The sequence below is a fragment of the Cygnus atratus genome, chromosome 3, assembly GCF_013377495.2.
Source record: "Cygnus atratus isolate AKBS03 ecotype Queensland, Australia chromosome 3, CAtr_DNAZoo_HiC_assembly, whole genome shotgun sequence".
Classification (NCBI taxonomy): domain Eukaryota; kingdom Metazoa; phylum Chordata; class Aves; order Anseriformes; family Anatidae; genus Cygnus; species Cygnus atratus.
The window spans coordinates 117,661,877-117,682,518 of record NC_066364.1 but is presented as its reverse complement, the minus strand read 5'-3'; the positions used below and the strand labels follow the sequence as shown (position 1 = coordinate 117,682,518).

Genomic DNA, 20,642 nt, shown 5'->3' with positions numbered 1-20,642 from the left:
CAGAGCCAAGTTTGACCTCCCTGATCTTATTTCATACTTAGCACTGGCAACCTGAATGAGAACGATGTGATGTTTAGTAACTTTCAACGTGACAGCCTTGTGTTGTGGTTTAACCCGGCCAGCAGCTAAGCACTACATAGCCGTTCCCCCGCCCCCACTCCCTCTCTGGGATGGGGGAGAGAATTAGAAAGAAATGAAAGCCTGTGTGTTGACATAAAGACAGTTTATTAGGACAGAAAAGAAAGGAAAATAATAAAAATGCTAATAGTATGACTACTAATAATGTGTACAAACAAGTGATGCACAATGCAATTGCTCACCATCTGCTGACCGATGCCCAGCCTATCCCTGAGCAGCCGGTCCCGCCCCGTGCTGGCCAGAGCCACCCCATATTAATTTTTCAGCATGACGTCAGATGGTATGGAATACCCCTTTGGCCAGTTTGGGCCAGCTGTCCTGGGTCTGTTCCCTCCCAGCTGCTGCTACTCCCCCAGCCTGCCTACTTGCAGGACAGAGCAAGAAGCTGAAAAGTCCTTGCCTTAGTGTAAGCACTGCTCTGCAACAATTAAAACATCAGTGTGTTATCAACATTATTCTCATCCTAAAGCCCAAACACAGCACCATATCAGCTACTAGGAGGAAAATTAACTCTATCCTAGCCAAAACCAGGACACCTTGCTATTCTGATAGGGTGATCCACATCAGCTTCTGCTTGAGTAGAAAAGGGCATCCTCCCAGGTTATCTTGTGCTTCGTCACTGAGGGCAGTTAAACAAGAACTGAGCTCTCATTTGTTCTCAGCTCCCAGTCTTTCCCCACAGCACTGCTACTGCACCCTTGGAAGCAGACACCGGGACATCTCTGTAGCTCCTCAGTACCATGAACCATGCCCAAGTATGGAGAGAAATGCTATAATGCCGTGCTATGGGGGGTGGTCCAAATCACAGCCCAACACCAAAAGTACAACTGCTATCACACAACCAAAACAATGGTATGGCCCCTCACATGGCCCAGGTCAGGCAGGAAGGCACCAGCTCCCCTCAAAGCCTCATCCACCTTCATTCGAGTCATCTCCTTCCTGCAGGCGCAGCACCAAGGCCAAGCCACATGCCAAAGGCATGATGTACTGTGGGAGGAACTTGCCATAAGTAGAATACGAGTCCCTTGTGGAATCTGCTCAGGTTGCGGGCACACAATCAAATGCAATCAAGGCACAGCAGCTAAACAAGTTAGCACCTGTCAGCTGGGCCTCTAAGCCTACCTCTAGAAGCACCTTCATGTTCCACCCAGAAGCTTATTTCAGAAAGGGCCATGCAGTGAAAGCTGCTGCCTTCACCCTGGTTTGTTTGGCTTTTCACCACCCCTCTGCTGCAAGCTACCGCCTTCATTTTCAGCTGGCAAATCCAACTCTGAGTGCTCTCTTTTGCTTAACTGAAAAAAAAAACACAAAAAAAACAAAAACAGATGGCTTGGTTAAAACAGAGCTCAGAAGTAACTTGGCTCTCCAAGGCACTGAAGCACAGAACTCACTGCACATTTTTATTCTCCTCGGACAGTTTGGTTAGGGTGATAACCTCTAGGACATTAGTGCTTAAACAAATAACTGGGAGCAAATTCAGCCCCTTTTGCAGCACTCCTCTGGAACAGCTCCAGCCCACCCCAGCTGCAAAGGAAAGCATGCTACCTTAAATCCTGGGGGAAAGGTCTCAATTTCAGGCAGTATTCCCAATAAATATGAAAAAAGAATAAGCTAGGCAAAAACAGACAGGTTCCTTAAATAAAGACTGTGATTAATTTTAAACTACGTTGTCCAATCATATTGATCATTATAGCCACTTACACTTACTGTAAATCTGCTAGAGTTTCCTGGTTTGTTTCTTTACTTCAGTATAAAAACAAGAACTCTCTCCACAGTAGGCTAGATATTTCCTGAAATAACACGAGTGGTGGCTATTTTACCCAGCAGGTTCCTTTATCACCACGGAGCAGGAAAGTTGACAGGCTTTGTGTCTGAAATGTAATTAGCTTGTGGGAGTACAGTCATAATGAAAGTAAAATTTACATTATTGCAGGCAAGTGACTGCTCTTTCAATGAGAGTAAAAAGTGAATTCCGAGGCATGGTTTTGGGGGACTTGTTCAACTGATATCCTCAAACTTCCCACATCTGTTAAGGGGAAGGGAGGCAACAGGAGGTTTAGATCAGGTTTATGTGTGAAAGCTTTTTAAGACCTCAAAAGAAGAAATGAATGATGGAAAATGACCAACACCATTGGGCCTTAGTCCCATTTCAGTTTCTTTTCAGGATTCACCCTGATTAACAAAGGAGAAAGTCTCTTTTAGAAGCAGATATAGAAGTTTACAAACCTTTCTGAAGCACAAAAGTAGCTATTCTTCACTAAATGTATATACATATATATAGTTTCCTGAGGTGAATTCTCTAAGCAAATACATTTGTAGAGCAAGCCTCAAACACACTGAAATGTAAAACACTTTACCTCTCTTTATTCATTTCTGAAAGGCTGAAACACAAGAAAACAAAGTGTTTAGGACACAATTACACCATGACCTCTCCTGTTGGTACAGGCAAAAAGAAAAAAAAAAAGTGCAGTTTGTTCCAGGGAATGGTAGTTTGCACTGCAAACAGTTGTAGCCCCACGTGACAGAGACAAGACTTAGCAATCACGCTGGGACATGCTGTATATTCACAACAGTCAAGTCCTGCCCTCCAATGCTTGGGATCTTTCTTCTCTAGATGCTTTTGAATTTGTTGGCCCTGCTCCTACAAAACTCCCAGGAAGCAAATAACCGTTTTTCAAGCCAGGCATTTTGTAACAAGGTTCTGCACCTATTGATAGCGTCTTTCCAGTGAAAAGGAGCAAGTAGGAAACTCTCCTTCATTTAACCACTGCTTAGAGGAATAACATATGGATCTGTAACAACAGCTCTTTTAGGAACTGCATGGAGATAGACAGAATCATAGGGTGGGAAGGCACCCCGAGAGACAAAGCATATTTCCCTTTCACATCCTTTCTATGCAGTCCCAAGCAGGGCACAGTAAAAGAGACTCGCATCCTGTTCCAGTGGTGCTACGACCTCCTCGACCAGGGAAGTCTTTTTTTTTAAAATCCAACCTGAATCTTGACAAAGACACCAATCACACTCCATTCCAGCCATCATTGCTCTAGGCTCTGTAACCCACTTCTTCTATTTTTTTTTCTTTGTGGGCCACACTTTCTGGAGTTCTGATTATTGTGTTCTCCTCTAAACTATTTCTGACTGATCCAAACCTATTTTCCCAATCACATTGCCCAAAGAGGATGACAGGCTCCAGCTAGGACCTTATAAGAAATCAGAATTCAAGGCAACTTCTTGCAAACGTTCTCTAAGAGCTGAAAACTCTGCAAGAGTTTTACAGCCCGTGCAGTAAAACAAGAGGGACTATAAACAAGGTTTTTTCTACAAAATGTGGTGTTAAGCAAGTTACTGCATTGTCCTGAAAAACAACAGTTGAGTGAACAGTGGTCCTTACTAGCGTGACATGGTCAGCACTCACACTCCTCCCATCATGTTTCTCCTTTTCCTTGCTCCCCATTTCCTACCACCACACTGTAATCTTCTGTAGCAAACTGTGATTGCTCACCGTTAATGGCACAGGACCATCCCTTATTTCTGACAGAAGGATGTCTGGTTCCCAGATGAAACGTTCCTCTCACGAGCCTTGAGGACTGCTTAAGCCTCTGGATGCAGGCACGGCTCGTACAACAACAATGTACAACAACAATTACTGATGACTGGTGACCAAAAGGCATTACAGTACGTATAGAAACCAAATGCAGGTTCACCACATTGAAGTTTGATAATTTTTGTCATCACCCTATCCAATTAATTTAGAATTATTTCTTAATGAGTGGACTTACAAATTGGTATTACAATATCCTTTGAAGTAAAGTAGGTCTCAATCTGCCTATTTAATTTATTTTTTCCTTTTCCTTAAATCAGCAAATCCTCTACATAGCCTCTTGCTGCTTTTAAGAGGCATATGGTTCTTAATCCAGCAGTGTATGAATTATGGCACTAAATGGCTTTGAAAGTGCCTCGATAGCAAAAATATGGAAATTTCCCCCCCCAGGAGACTAGGATGAGCAGTCATTATTTTTGCAATTGCAGAGAACACTGCCCAAGTGTTCCAAGACTGCATGCATATAATTGTTTGTCTCTTTCTCTCTTTGAAGTATTTTTTAAAAACTGTAAAACTTCAGACACACTCAAGGACAGCTTCCACAGCTTGGTCAAGAACACCAGCACATCTACATATTCACTAAGTCATAAATCTTCGATGCTTTGGCTATGCATATATGACACGACCCTTATTTCTCCCTTGTGGTTGCCCTCTGAGAGACAATAGAGGTCCACTAAAGCACACGGCTTCCTCTTAGGTAATATTTCATATATATCTCTTTACAACTACCAACACATCAAGGTATAACTGAGCTGCAGCCTGGGATGGGAATTTAACCATAATTGTCTTAAATTGTCTAATTTGGATAAAATGAGCAAAAAAAATTCCCTCAGCTATTTGTTAGTATAATAATGTCATCTATATGTTCCTTGCCTTGTGGTATTCTGCTATGCAAAGGGGAATGAACTATACTCTGAATCCTTTGGATATTTGGTTCGATCTGTCTGTCAGACATAATTAGTTTCATAGCAATCTCTCACTGCTGTCTTGTGGAAAGACAGCAAGACTGAAAAATAAGCCAGGATGACAAAGGGAGAGCTTGACTTGCTTCTGACCAAAGAAATCTGTCATTAAGAAAAGGTTCAGAACTCAGATCTGAAGCTCCTTTACCTGCCTTATGGGAGTGCAGACAACTGGATTAAAACATTAACACGTTATTATACACAAAATTGTCTTTTCAAAAGAATGGTCTGTTTGCCTCATTTATTTCTGTGTACATAACGAAGAGAGGGAGATTTTCAGAGCAGAGCACTGGAACTCAACCATGCGACTCTCGCTAATGACAGTGGGCCGTCTTTTAGGCAGCCAAAACACTGAACGAGGTTTCCAAATTAACCTTAAAATAAATATTTATGGGGGCCTTGGTAGCAGCTCTGCAGTTAAATACATATTAAAATTTGCACTTGGAGCATCGCTGATGTCCCAGGATTTCCTACTCAAATTACTCTGCATCATCTCCCTATTTTACATACTGAGGTCTAATTCTCTTCTTCCTAACAGCATTTTTTAACACTTGTACAAAGCTTATTTGCAGCACCAGCAGAAAAGTGCTCCAACAGAGTAGAGAGTCATATCCCAGTTCTCCAGGCAACAACGAAAATTTGCTCACATAAATTTAAAATATAGTAACTTTCACTCAAAAGAGAAATTTGAACTTGTCCTACTCAAAAATCTGGAGCTCAGACTCCCACCTTGTTTAGGCTAGTAGCCATAAAGAATCATGAGCCTTAAATCACATATACAAAATTTTGTAGGTATTTTAAAGATAAGCCTTTTAATTTATTTTCCAGTGTAAATGAATCTGTCGTATTGCTCCATCATCAGTCTTCTCCAGCTCGAGCAGACAGAACTGTACACTTGGATCAAGCCAGAGCACTATTTTTCCATCAGTGCCCAGTAGCCTCACTGCTCATCTCTGAATTTCAGCAATGAAGTGGAAAGCAACTCCCCATGGTTGAGTCTCTGTACACAGGGAGCACTTCAAATATGGTGAAATGTTTTTTTCCAAATCCAGGCCATCTTCCTACCACTCTCCTCCTGTTCCAAAACTTTCTCCACAAAGCTCTACCCTAACTCTGTCCTGCTCCCCACCAGCACCACCAACCCTCTGTCTCCAGTGCCGTGCCTGTCCCATACCACCCACCGACCCATTCACATCCAGGGACATCAGCCCGTATTTGCCTCCCAAGCCTTCACTGTCACAGCTGCCCTGGCACTCCAGGCCTGCGGAAAATCAGTTTCCACCCATGCCACATGATGCTACATCACTTCTTCAAACATGTGGTGATCCCTTCCTTCTTCTACTCTTCCCTCAATTTCCTGAATCTCTTAAAATAAAGCCAATTTTATTTAGATTGCTAAATACAGGAAAAGTTTTAAAATACTGATTGATAGGCTGTTTTTATATGAGAAATATGTATCAAGGCTACACTGCAACACTGCTTTACAGAAGTAGGCATGTCAATAAATTCCTGGTCTACAAAAAAAAAAAGGGGACAAAGGGAGAGGGACAAAACTAATCAAGTCTTCTCCAAGGCATTTCAACCCCAGGGTGTTTTAAAGAATTACAGATAGCAAGACCAGAGTATTCTCAATCTACTGAAAAATAAATAAATAAATAAAAACGGTAAAACGTGGGGGCAGAGGCAGGATCATTGATTCCTTCCCTGTACTTAAAACAATTCAGGAGAGGGCTGTGTAGAGACGTGAGGCTGTTTGGAGTCAGGGCTGGCAGCTACCATGGGGAGCGGGCAGGCACGCAAGAGCTGGAGAGCATCGCTGGTCAGCTGCTCTCCAGCGGCGCATCAATGCCCAGAGGAAGGCAGCTCCACAGCTCGCCAGCCATAGGAAGCAACTGATGAATTCATATCATGTTTTAATGGGTAACCAAACTCCAAACCTTTTTTAAGTTAGTACATTACTGGTACCTACCAGTGAGAAGACAGAAATGAAAGTGACACCAAACAGAATTTTCCATCTACTGTCCTAACATCTGCTGCTAAAACCACAACAGGCAACCAGCACTCACATCAGCAAATTACTAGATTGATTAGCTTACTGTACCACCCAATTATTTTTAATGTAGACACAGCTAATACAGGTGCTGGCACAGTTTATTCTAGAATCCCAGGGTGAAACATACCGTTCTAGCAAAGATGCAGATCTTGATATTAAAATAGCCAAACTTGACGGAGAAGATCTGGGCACTGGTGCTCTCAGATCCAGGGCAGAAAGGATGCGTTGCACTTAAGGGATCTGTCCCTGAGCAGCTTAAACATCGGACAAAAGTGGACAAAAGCAACATGATTCTTCAAAATACATGATTTAGTTGGAAGACCTTCCTCATGTCTCACCAAAGATCCTATATATATATCTACAGGAGTTTTGAAACACTCACTAAAGGCTGCTTCCTCCCCTACAAATGCCTTGTATAAGCTTCCCTCGTTCTCCAACATAACACTGCAATGAATCCCATAAGCCTTTCTGTTTAACCTTAACTGCAGAATGATGGTAAAATCATTAAAAGCAAAACCACTAAAATGTGAAGAACACGCCAGATTCCTTACTCACATTTTATAGTATCTTATTCAGGTTCCAGCGATTTCAATATAAGTTCCTCTGACCTCTGAGATACTAATGAGACACTTGAAGACACCTTGCTATAATTTAGCCACACCAACAACTTTAAGTGCCTCCCCCTAGAGATGAAGCAACTGGGGAAGAGCTTCCACATCAGAAGGATGCTAGCCCTTCCTTCAAAATATTTCAGACACTCTGAACTAATCCAATACAGGTTTGTGGGGCAAGCACATTTGGGTATTTTTCAGAATTCCTAGTTTTATTCTAGTTAAATATGCCATGGAAAACAAAAAAAAAATCCCTTTACTTGATTTACTTCCACTGCCTCTACTTTAAATGAAATTTAAATCTCATGAATCTGGAAAAAAAAAAAAAAAGAAATCACAGACAACTACACTACTGCTACAATTTTCTCAGAAGGAATACTTAAAGAGAGGTTCCTAAATTCATAAATGCTGTGGTGTGAGCCCAGTGTACACACCAGAGCATCTCCTGGGCCACAACACATCAGGCCACATTTCAGAGGGTCACCTTCTGATATTGCTAATTGTACCAGGAGGTACAGGAGGAATATCAGAACTGTATGAAAGACAAATTTTGTTTGTCTTTCCAAACCTCCAGCAGACTGTTTTGTGGTCTAAGTAAAGATGCATTTGATTTCATCCAAACAAGTTCACACATTTTCTTATTACGTACTTGTGTCAAAATGTTTCAGTTGTCAGAATATTCACCTCTGAGCCTGAGCTTGTAAGTACAAGTCCACGTATTAGTTTATCCATCAATGTCCTGTCTGCATTTTTGTCTGCATTCCTGAAGTGCCCATCACCCTGATGCATAGGTGCCAGTTTGAATTCTCACCCTGTGTTAGTTTGACAGCTCTGTCGACAGGGATGACAGAGCTGTACTGTGCTTCTGCTAAAACACGAAACCGTGGCTACTTCTGTCCACCTCTGGTAGCTACTCAGGTGGAAGCTGGTGGCTCCATTTCAAGAGGAGTAGCAGGTGCAGTCCCACGTTCGGGTCAGTGTTCCCTTCTGCAGTGAAACAGGCTATAAATCCCAAGCCTGGACAAAAATCTCCCTGCTCACAGATTGGCAGATGGTTCATGCAGTGAGCTCACTATCAAGGTCTTAGGGAGACTGTTAAGCGTGAGAGAAACAACATATATAAACAAAATCTATTTTGTTCTTTATTCTACACAAATCCTAAGGACAGAGAATTCCTCCTTCACACACACAAAAATGTCCACCCTTGTGTTCAGATACCCAGAAGAGAGAGAAAATAGCAGCTCCTGTAGTACCCAGCACCATTTTAAAGGCTGAAAGCAGAATTAAAGAACAGGGTTTGCTTCCAGGTGCAGACAGATGTCTGATGTGAAGATATTGGCTGTCTCTTACCAAAACTGACAGACATTTTTGGTGAGGCTTTTCCTAACAGATGGCAGAACTTGGGTCCTACCGACTATAGCAGGATCTGAGGGCATTCAGCACACAGGAGGATCCGGCCCAAAGCATGGCTCTGAACACCAGGTTCCCTCCACATTGTTAAGAAAAGCTATCAGTGTGAAAAGGATGTGAAAGATGTTCAGACACTAAGCATCGGATTCAGCAAAAAAGACCAACAAACCTTTACAGTATATTGTGATGTTTTCTTTTGTATACTGTATCAATGACTGTGTAGTATGCTCGCTGAAAAACCAGCCCTTGGTAATTGTCAGGGAACTTCATTCGAGTGCAGGCTCTACTGGAAATTAATTGCTTCAGTGCAATCTGAACCACATCATAAATGTCATGTAGAAGTTGCAGGGAGTGAGGAGGCAATGACAGCTCTATCCGCACTGTTTCATTTAAAGGTGGGTAAAACATACTGCGACAGAAGTGCTCTTCATCAATAATTTAGTCCGCAGTGTAAAGCCAAGCCTTGCCAAAGATGCCAGGGGAGCAGCTACCTCCCTGGTTTTAATGACACCAGCAGGGAGGGGTTGAGGGGCCAGCTCAAATCAACATTCATTGCACATCTGGGCATGTCGGCAGATGAAGATATCTAGGACTGAGCTGACAGGACAAAGGGTTGAAAAAAGAAGTGTAACCTAGAAAACCTTTACTTTGAATTCTTTGTGTAAATTCAAGGGGGATGACAGTTCCTAAGGTCATCTTACATAATAAAACTACAGTGATCTACATAGAGAATTTTAACTCTTTCCAACACGCAATCAAAGAAACTGCAAGTTAAGTTTTTATATTCACTTTATGAATGTAAAATGCAGAATTCTTAATTCTCTGAGAAGAGCTATTTTAATGAGCAGGATGTTAACATTTATATGCCTGACTTCATCGTAATAACCCTAATTATAGTGCCATAGAAGCCCCACTGTAGTAGAGGGTCACTGGAGTTCCTATTATAGCCCTGATCTTAGGGGAGTTGAGTGTCTTCGCCATTTTGCAGCGCATCGGCTGAAGCTTTCCATGCAGCTTAGCACCATTTTCCTCCTCCTCAAAATTAGTGGTTTACAGCTGCTTAGTTTGGTTCTTACATAGCTTCTGCTTGCCTGAAACAAGTGCTTTTGTTGCTTTTATGGCAGTCTCTACACAAAAGCCCACTTACTCTCTCTGAAGAGAATATAGCTGTCAGGTGCAAGGAGACCATGCATCATCATACCAGGCTCCTGTATTCTCGCCCCGGGAGGTTGCAAATCCTCGCAGGTACCACACTGCTGAAGTTGCCCTGGTTTGCAGGGTCACTGCGATTCTGGCAGAGCTTTTGTGCAGTAATCTCACATTCCAGGTTAAACACCAGAAGCCTGGTTTTTGGCCGAGTCGGTGATGACTCATGTAATCATTCCATGGTGGCATGTAACACCAAGGCAGGGGAAGACAAATGGGGGCAGACGGCCTCAATCGTAGTGATGTATTAGTTACAGGTTATAAAACATCAAAGTGTTCAGCTGTCATCTAAATCTGTAAAGCGAATTCCTTTTGTCCAGATAAGAGAACCATCAAAAACCGACCGCTTTCACCTCCAGTGTGGCCAGAGAACTTTTTCTGACAAATTTTGCCTCTGCCATAGTAATAATCCCCACCTCTGGCAAGTTAGGACTGAATTATTTAACCTCACAGCACCTAGAGCTATGACTCAGTGCTACTGAAGGATACAACTGGATTTGTCTTGTCCGACAAAACTACATAATTCTTTTGCTTCTTATTTTCTGTTCACACTTTTTAATGAAATATTAGGTGCTTTCCATGATCTCCCAAGGCCCCGAGTAATCTAGACCACACCAGAGCTGTGTTCACAACAGAAGTTTCACCCGTGATAGCTTCACTGAGGGCCCCGGCAGGTTTTATGCCCGACAGGGACCATACGGGAAGGCAACAAGCAAAGGAGCCGGGGGAATACAGTGGGTGGCATCTCCCCTAATTGCATCTGACATTTCACTTTCATTTTCCAGTGAGCAATCCAGTTCTTAATAATAATAATAATGTTAAAATGCTAATGCCACCAGAAGTGGCCCCTGAAAGCACTGCAGAAGAGGTATAACATTTACATTCTGGAAAAACTGAACTGTACACATAGGCAGATCATCACCAGCCCAGGTGATGATTTCCAAGAGGGGACTCACACAACAGTAGGTAATGATTGTATTGCTGACTGTGAGTAGAAATTACAACCTAATCCTTCCTGTATCCATCTTTTGCCAAGGAAGGTGCTTGTGCTTATTCTATCTTGCAGTGGCTTTCCACTAGAGAAGATGCAGTGATGCTAACACCAAGACAGAAGTCTTCTAGACCACTGCTATACTCTGCCCTCCACACAGTGCCATAGGCACCAGCCCACTGCAAACTGCCTAACCAAATCCCATATTGTTACAGCAAGTCCTGCCCCAAGTGTCGCCAAAAGGAACCCATCCTCCTACATGCTCGTTACCTGCTCCCCAACACCAGGCGAACGAATGATGCTGTGCTGTCAGCAGTTCTTCTCTTCTACTGTTCATGCTGATGGGTTAAAGGCAAAGACGGTAAGTATCTGGAAATCAAATCAGGAGCTTGGCTAGCTCTCTGGAAGCTTCCAAATTACTCTGTTCACTGTAAATGTGAGATTTATTAGAAAGGTCATTTAAAAACCTACTGCAGTGTTGTTTCTTTGCTTGGTACCTCACTGTTGGGAAGAAGCCTGAATTTTAGAGCAGTAGAAAACTGAAGCTGCACTTCTGTCCCTGCTGAATTGCAGAAAAGCAGAAGCCCTAATTATAATAAACTCAGATAATAATAGAAGCCTGCACTACTAATGTACATGCAGACAGATTAAAATAAGGGTGTGCATGTGCACTAGAAGAGGATAAGCATAAAGCCATATGTGACAGACTTTTCTTCCGAAGTGCCAGGCTAAGCAGAGCAATTTAACAAACACAGGAACAGAACAATGTCAGCTCAGAAAAGCAAAGGAGCAATCTGCACCCACAAACACTTGGTGCATCTTTAAAGACCAGTTCTCTTCCACCAAGCCCCATCATAACCATTTACCCCTCGCCCAAAGCAAGGCTGTGAAATGGGGATGCAACGGCAGTGAGCTGCCTAGGCAGGCGTGAACAACTTCCCAATAGGCAAAGCAGCAGAGGTCCAGGACCTCTTAACTGCAGCAGTCAAGTGCATTAACTTGTTTAATTTTAAACGGCTATTGCCAGGCTCCCAGCTGGTGCAGCCTGGCACAGCTCCATGCATTTCAGTGGAACTACTACAATTGACACTAGCTGGGGATCTGGCCCAGTTTCTCAATTTGTCAAAAAGACGGCAATTCTTTGGGCACTCTCCTGTCCTGCGCATATTGTCATAAAACATCTCAGGCTTCAAAAGTTTCAGCATGGTGACAATTCACACCGGACACGCTTCTGAACCTTCACTCTCCTTGCATACATGGCAGGATTCCTCCAGAAGTAACCTCACTGCGTACCCTGTGTGCTGAGCCCCATAACGAGCCACCCCCTCTCGGGACAACAAAATGATTAGGCTAAGCTAGAACTTCTGACTTTAGAAAAAGATTTTTTTTTGTGCATGGAACACTGCAGAAATTAATTGCGAAAGCAGAACAAAAAGTCTAGGGGATAAGACATCAGAAAGGGCTGGAGAGTTGGGAATACCAATACAAATCCCTTTAGCTCTGCTCCTTTCTCCTCAACCTGTGAAATGGGTCTGGGGAAGACGCACGTCCCAGGAGTCCTGCAAACACCGAGCAGGACTCATCTTTTTATTAACAGAATTTTAAAGGACCAAAGTTTAGTAAGTACCTAACAAAAGAGACCGTCCAGGTATAAGTGACGAAGTGTGACTTTGCTAGGTGGGCAAAGAACTATTTTATCCAGCATGAAAATCAGCAATGATATGAAATTACTGTGAAATAGCAGAAATATTTAATAGTTGTACTCCTAACCAAAAAAATAATCCAAGGTCTGAATCTCCCCCCAGACAAATGCCCATCATACAGCCCAATAGGCTTAATCTGTCATAAAGCCAAATACTTCCCAGAGGAGGTGATCGTTAGTTTGAACATTAATTTCCCTTCCCCTCTTCCTGTGTATCCATTAAGTGGAATAACAAGAAATGTTCATGACCATAAGGTGCGTTTGATGGCAAGGAGTAAAAGAAAATGTGCAATTAAAAGATGTAAATGATAAACTGAATAGCTTCTCAGCTGGCTTGACCAATATGTGGGACTTCTGGGACACACGTGTTTTCTACTCCTGTGTTGAAGTCACTGAACTGCAGAGACACAAGGATGGAGAAAGTTGGAGGGGAAGAGAGAATAAATTAATACTCCATCTTTTTCTTGTTCACTTAGATTTGCAAAACATGTTTCCTGAATGAGTTTGAAGCCCAACATATAAAAAGCTGACTATTTATATATTTGATTCTTTAAAAGCAATTAGGAATACAAAGCAGATGGTACAGCATTGTAGATTTCCCTTTTCATATTGCTTAAACACTAGAGATCAATAAGTCTAATATAAACAGATGATTTCCATAGCAGGGTTTATAATTAGCTGGCACTGAATGTGTCCAAACTCTAAAATAATTAGCAGAAGCATGTGGCACACCATTAAAACCTTGTGGCTTGTCTGCATTTACATTTATAATTATTAAAGTTAATTATGATGCTTGTGGTGTGGTTCCAAGCTCCTTTACAACTTAGATTAAATATTTTTTCAGTCCTACTTTTTCTATCAGTCCACCAAATGCCAGAACTTTCAACAAACTTCAACAAAACTTCATCAAAAAGAAAAAAAAAAAAGGGGGTTATTTTTACAGGAGTGACCTGAATATTTTCCTACCTGTTTTATTTTTCTAAAGGGACATGACACAGGAATTGAGTAACTCACCATTTTGAGGGGGGAAAAAACAAAAAACGTTCCCAATTAGATGTAATAATTTTAAGGTTTAAGAAAACCATTATACTTAAACCTGATGTAAGGTTATAACTGAAATTCAAACAAAGATAAACAACTCTAGATTAGCAGAACATCTCAATGACATTCAAGACCTTACACCAAAGTAAATCTTACTCTTACATGCTCTAATCCTGAACTATGTCTGGAAAAAAAACACACTGAAAAAGGCAGCAGGACTGGGTATAAACATCAAGTATTGGGCAAGGACTTCTGAAGGTCTGATCTGGGTTTACATGTCTCCCCACAACCTGAGCTACGGAAATCTGCAGTCAATCTGTTTGGTCGCTTATGAAAACTATTTTCCTAAACATTCATCATTAAGACATTCCATGACACGTCCAGAACCCCAAAGAAGTTGCATTGTTTGCATAATACCTTTTTTTAGTTACTCATTTTTCTGAAATTTTCTATAATGTAAACTAAACAAAATTCAGCACTGCCCCAAATGTTGTTGGGTCGGGGCGGGTGCCCTGCAGAACAAAGACCCTCTGCAAGATGATGCTTCTGCAGTACAGACTCCATCATTCAGGAACCCCGTGCTTTCACCAGACACAAGCAGCTCTCTCCTGGTAGGCATGTAAAAATGAATTTAATCCATGCATCTGCCTTCTGATGTGAATCATCTCATACCCTAAGTTTGCGGGAGCATAGCTGCTGAGCACAGCTTAGAAGAGCACAGTGACCCTTATACCCATGTGTCATTTTGCCGATATGAAGCTCCCCACCAGTCTGTATTCTTCCAATCCACCAAATGCTCGACACCATTCAGCCACCCAGCTGAGTGACTGTATCATACGCTGTCCTGCTGGAACGTGTTGTATGAAACGTCCATTCTTGACATGGTTCAACTCTAATGTTACCTGGCGAGAACTTGATTTTTTTCCAGCCAGTTTTCACCATTAAAACTGTGCAGCAAAAGGCATAGCTTCTCTACTCCCTCTTCCTGTTTAACCACCGTGGAGAATGTCGCAGATAAGCAGCTCGTGTAGCATAAAATGCCACAAGTACCCAATTCCCGCAGTGGGAACCATTCTGGCACACCACTCCCAGGGAGAGCAAAACCTAATCTTTTGCATACAAGTTACATGCCTTTTATCAGCTGCTGGATATAGCAGGACACCTAAATACAGGGTGAGACCCTATGCCTTGACAGTATTTAAGGTTTTTTTGTTTGTTCCCCCCTCACTAAAAGGAAATCAAATATTTCTCCAAAGTCAGAGAGAATTGAGGATAACTTTTACAGAGCCTTCCAACTCCAAGTGCTAATATTTCACATGCACAAGTGCTCCCATTTCTGAAATCACAAGGAATACCTGATTTCTAGTACAGAAAACCCTCACCTTCCCCCCCCCACACACCCCTTTTTTTTTTCTTCCACCAAATGCATTTCTGTTCTTTATATAACATGTCCATCATGATCTTCTTGGCCCTCACTCTTGTTTCCTCTAGCTCAGGCCAGACCTGGAGATGTCTGGAATGTGACAAGGCAGTATTAGCCTGCCAACTGTATTCTGTTAGCAAATTTATTTTCTTCTCCTAGACTGATGATAAAAATGTCATGGTGTGATGCTTTAGCAGGCCCAAGAGCTGCCCACCTACAGCTGCAGGGCTTGAAGAGAGCTCAGAGCCAAGAACGCCATAAGGAGAGCAGACAGCAGCTCCACCAACTTTGCTCCTTCTGCATTGCTTATTCTCCTGCTAAATGATGCAATGTGACCCCCTCAGGGATTCCAAGTCTGATCATGTTTTTCTCACTATTTTTTCTTTCCTACTTCCTCCTTCTCCTTGACTAAAGCAGCCCAAACTGCTGAATTTTTCATGAAAGAGATAATATCATTGTACATAAGATAATGGCATTCAAATACATCCATCTGCTTGTTAGCTCTGACTACATCGATTGTGTTTCTTCTGAAAGAATATTTTACCAAAAAAAAAAAAATGGTTCTCTTTTGTGGTATAAAATATTCACATTTTCATAACGGGAATACAGAAACCCTTTTACATACTTGAGATAAAAGAATAAAATGAACTGAGAAATTAAGAAAAGTACCCTTGAGGTCTTGCCAGGACAAAAGTATTTCCTCCTTCCAATATTCCATTAAAAATCTAGACAGGTTTTACAATAAAACACTTGATTTTTCCCCCCCCCTTTCTTTTGGTAAACGATATCTCGTTGCAGAGATGAAATACTGCATGCCAATGACGGGGCCTTTTACTAGCCTGAAAGTTTTCAAACATTCTAGGTCTAGAGGATTACTCCTACAGCATCCCGTCTATCTTCCTTCCCCATAAAAACTGGCCAGCCTAAAGTAATTCAGTTTATCATTTTACTCTTTTTTGGCTACATGGAATAAGACCACAAAATATGTGATATCCAATTACTGAAAATCTGATGAAAAATTACTCTCAGAAGTAGGGCAAGTGAATATATTTACTGAATTTCGGATGCTTTAGATAAAAAGGAGAACGCGATAAAACCCTGCCTATCAATTTTACACACGCTGAATTGCTTTCACTTCATTTCCTATAGGCTGCGTACAACCACCCCTGGTTTTGAAGTTTCATTTCAGCAAACAATATATTCTAATTGGCTTGTTTACATTTATTACAGACACCTCCCAAGATCTGAGACGTGCTTTGTGCTCCTCCTTTGACCTGCTTAGCAGAGCAACTGCTCTGGAATGCCTGCCATCTTAGGCTCTTATTTGAATAACTCTTGTTTAAAGAGCAGCTACAGAACCAAATGCAACATTTCTCAGACTTTCTTGAGCACATGTCAATGCTTAGTGCCGCAATGGCAGCCGCAGCAATTAAATGTAAACGACAGCAGTTGATCTGATTATTTCCTTCCCTCCAATCTCCTTTTCATTATAAGCTTGCATATTAAGGAAGCAGGAGGGAACAACACCCATGAACGTCTGTCCCTTTGTTTGCTGGGGAGGCCTGTGCACAAGCGTGCCTCTTGCAGCATTCCCTAAACCAAGGGAAATGAGAAGCAATCCTGATCCACAGGGAACTTGCACATCTCAAAGCCTGCAGCCCAGTCCCCTGCATGCTCCACGGCGGGATCCCAGAAGTCGCCGACTGCAGCTACCCATTGCCTACGAACTGATGCCTTCTTGGAGAGCTGTGTAAATTAAAATGCATTTCACTGGAGCAGGACTTAATCACCTGCATCATTTCCAGATAGGAAGCTGAGCTCGTGCCTTCTCTTTTCAGCCACTGCAGCACTTGTTCAGCACCACGTCAGGGTTTCTTCTCTTTCAGCCCAATTCACTCTCAACCCACTTCCACTCCATTAGCAGAGCTACACTGGCCAGTAACCTAGCACATATGTAAACCCACAGGCTGGGCAGGGAGCAGCAGCAACCAGTCTCTAACACCGCTCTCTGCAGCTGTTTCCTAAAGCACAACTTAGTCTTCCTGTGGTCATGGAGAGAACGATGCCTAAATCGCTCCTCAACTACGATTTGGTTTCTTCCAAAATTGATTTTAGTACAACTGCATATAGATACCGTGATTCAATTGCAGATGTTCAACAAGGGCAAAATTATTCACAAGTTCTCAGTTGTGAATTATTTTTCGGCTCCATTGACCAATATGTCTCACTTCATACTGTAGTACTCTATATTAATAGCTGATGCTGAGTTTCCCAAATGATGGCATCTGTGTAGCAACCAGGGAGTGAATTTTTCTGGACAAATGCCTCTCCTTTTCTCTGACTTTTCATCTGCTTGCTGCCTGTTGTAAATTTACTATGCAACATATACTGTGGGAGCTTTATGTCCTAAACAGGGAGGACATGTCCAGTCCAGTAAAATAATGCTTTTATAATGATTGCTTCAATACTGTTTGTGCAATCTCTCTGCAAAATCTTGTTATTTCTGATTCTTATCCTACAGCTTGATATGCATAATAGCTTGAAGGTGCTGTTGATGGAATTTTTCCAGCTCTTTGATGCGCCAGCAATGACTTGTCCATGTTTCACAGCCACAGACTAATGTGTAAATTACTACAGCAAAATAAACACTAACTCTGGTATTCTGTGGGATCCCATGCAGGTGTCAATTTATGATGCAATCTCACATGCAAAACATGCATTTTTAATTCAGCATGTGATTTCTTAGACTTCTGATAATCTCTTAAAAAATAAATGAAATCCATTACCCACACTGGTACGTTGATTCTGATACTGTATCTTGTATATGCTTTTCCGGCTCTGGACTGGAGCATAACCTTGCTTTTCTTCCGACTGGCGATAAATCTGTAGACTTTAGCTGCCACAGCAAATTTGTTGGTCGTGAACTAGAGGTCTTCTGTAGTGTGTGCAACGAAAGCAGAACCACCTGCGCAAAGAAGTTCACATATAACCTTCTCCTTCAGTGCTGTGGAGGCCTTCAATCTGCTCAGGTTAAAGAGCTTGCCAGATGTTCAAAATTTAATAAATATTCCTGGCATCATGTCTCTAGTGGCATCATCAATCATTACTACAAAGAACAGTCCAAAGAACAGTCTGTGCCAAAATATACCTTTGCTTGACTCCTTTTGCTATTACAAATGGATCCAACAGAGTGCCAGCCACAGCCTCCATCCAGCACACCGTTGTGCAGATGACGGATAATTTCACAAACTTTTCTGGACATCCAGGAGTTCGGAAATAGTGCCAACAATTTTCACAGAGCTAGAAGTCTAATAGCATCAAAAGCACTGGTAAGGTCAATGAAGACTTATTACATGGGCATGTTTTTCCCCCTCTATTTTGATATATATATATATATATATATATATATAAACTAAAAAACTACAGAGAAAACAGCTCATATCACATTCTAGCAACCTCTTAGATAACATGCATCACCTTAATACCTGCAGCACTCTGCTCACATTCAGTTAGCATTCCGTCCTTTTCCTGAAATTAGAATTGCTATAGAAACATCCTTATTTGTATACCAGGCTGCTGAAAGATTAAGGTCTCTTTGAAATTTATAGCCTAAGGGCACATAATTTGGGCATGTGAAGGTGACAATAGGCAACGATTCCTGGTGGAATTATGGATCCCAAATTCTTACAAATTATTTTGAAAATTCAGTTTTAATTATTATTTTTCTGTACTCCTACCTAGATAGATTTACAGTCAAATTTCCTATGTTATAAGAGGGCTGAAATAAACTGTAAGGAAGTTTGGAGACAAAATATGAGTGAGGTTTTACTGAGGTATGCTTCATTTTTTATTTCAGAGTATATAGGATAGTTGCTTTCCTAAGGTACATGGAGTGACTATTAATATGGCCTCGCAGTATTTGATGCCTTAATTCCCTATACTTTTTCCTCCTTAATTTGAGAATTTTTCTGCTTCTGAGATCATTATGTGGACTATTTTAGATTCTCAAGAAATCTTGCCCCTACTTTTGATGAACTTATGCATTTGAAAAACAATCAACAACAGGAATTGTGTTTAACAGGTAACAAAAAGAGAAAGGAAATTGCCTTATTTATCACTTCATTGTAAAGAACATAAAAGTAACAGGTCAGTGGAAGCAGAGGTGAAAAAAAGCACTTCAACCAGTTCAGAATCTGACATGTCTCTTCGCTTGTTGTATATTGTCAGCTTCAGTCAAGAATTGTTTAAAAAGGAGCAAAACAAACTGAAGATACTTCTGTCCTAACAGATTATAGTCTTTCCCTTCTTGTTTGTGTCACAACACTGCTAGATAACTTTAATTTGTTCATGCGCCTGTTCATTCAGTAGAAAGCAGAATTCACATTTAGGATTGCTGACTGCAGGGACAATTGGTCTACACACACAAAACTTTCCAAAAGCTTTTTCCCCAGCTGGAAAGGGGGTGCTTTGCACACTGCTGCAGGACATTCTGTAGCTCTGTAATGGATCTAATAGTTTTCCTTCTATTCTTGCATTTCTTAAACACCATTACTGCTGAGCATCAAGCTTGCTATATGCTTACACCAAAAGTAAGGGAAGGTTTCTGAGGAAAAAGTGTTTCCTTTTTAGTGTTTAATAAAAATTAGACGTACTTTAAGGAAAGGTAATGAGGGCTTTAGATCCTTCAACACACAACAGCAGGGAGCTGAATTAGCACTGTAAGTGGGACAGACTCATTGCTTAAGACACAAACTCGTCAGAACACGGCACTGAAGAACGTATCACACGAAGCAATCTCACGTTTGCATGGGAATGGATCAGAGCCAGAAAAACAAAACTTGTCTAACCTTAGAAAAAAACCTGTCTAACATTAGACACACATCCATTTTTACATAAGCGACCTAATTATAAGAGGTGTTATAAGGCAGGTGACTGAAAATACAGCCTCTTGAAAAATCAAGCATGAATTCATTACAATAGTACTGCCCTCACCTTCACTTTACTCTCCATAATCAGCACTCAGAGACAGAAGCAGTTACCCCCAGTTACTCCACAGGACAAGCTACAGCAGAAAATCCCAAAGCTTTTTTTTGCCTGGTGGGCAAAACTGAATGTTACATTTTCCACACGGCTGTCAGAGAGGAAAGAATTTGGAAAGGAAGATGGAGAGAGGGAGAGAAGACAGGAAGGACACGGGAAAATTAGCAGGGCTTCCTTTAAAAGGTAAGTTCGTAAGAACCTAGCACTGCTTTAAGGAAAGCTGGTACTTTGCCGCACAGGAGAACTTTGGTGAACTAGCCTGTATAAAATTATGGAGGTTATTATGTTTGTAGCCTCCTTGCTGTGCATTCTTCCACAGAAGTGCTTGCACCTGCTGTGTGTGGCCAAATAACATGAATTAAAAATGCTGCAAAGCATTGAAGTTCAGTTTCAAATGAAAATACCTCAGAACTGGCTGGCTATTAACACCTCAGTATCTCCAGTGGACACCATCTCAGGTTCTT

General features: G+C 41.6%; 1 long non-coding RNA gene across 6 annotated transcripts in view; it reads right to left on the bottom strand.

Annotated features, from left to right (window-relative positions):
* Positions 1-856: 856 nt before the first annotated feature.
* Positions 857-20,642, bottom strand: part of LOC118251179 (uncharacterized) — a 123,427-nt gene continuing 103,641 nt past the window's right edge. For all 6 annotated transcript variants that reach the window (XR_007707972.1, XR_007707971.1, XR_007707973.1 and 3 more), the window contains one exon: positions 857-1,430. This is a non-coding gene — a long non-coding RNA (uncharacterized LOC118251179). The remainder of the gene's footprint in view (positions 1,431-20,642) is intronic.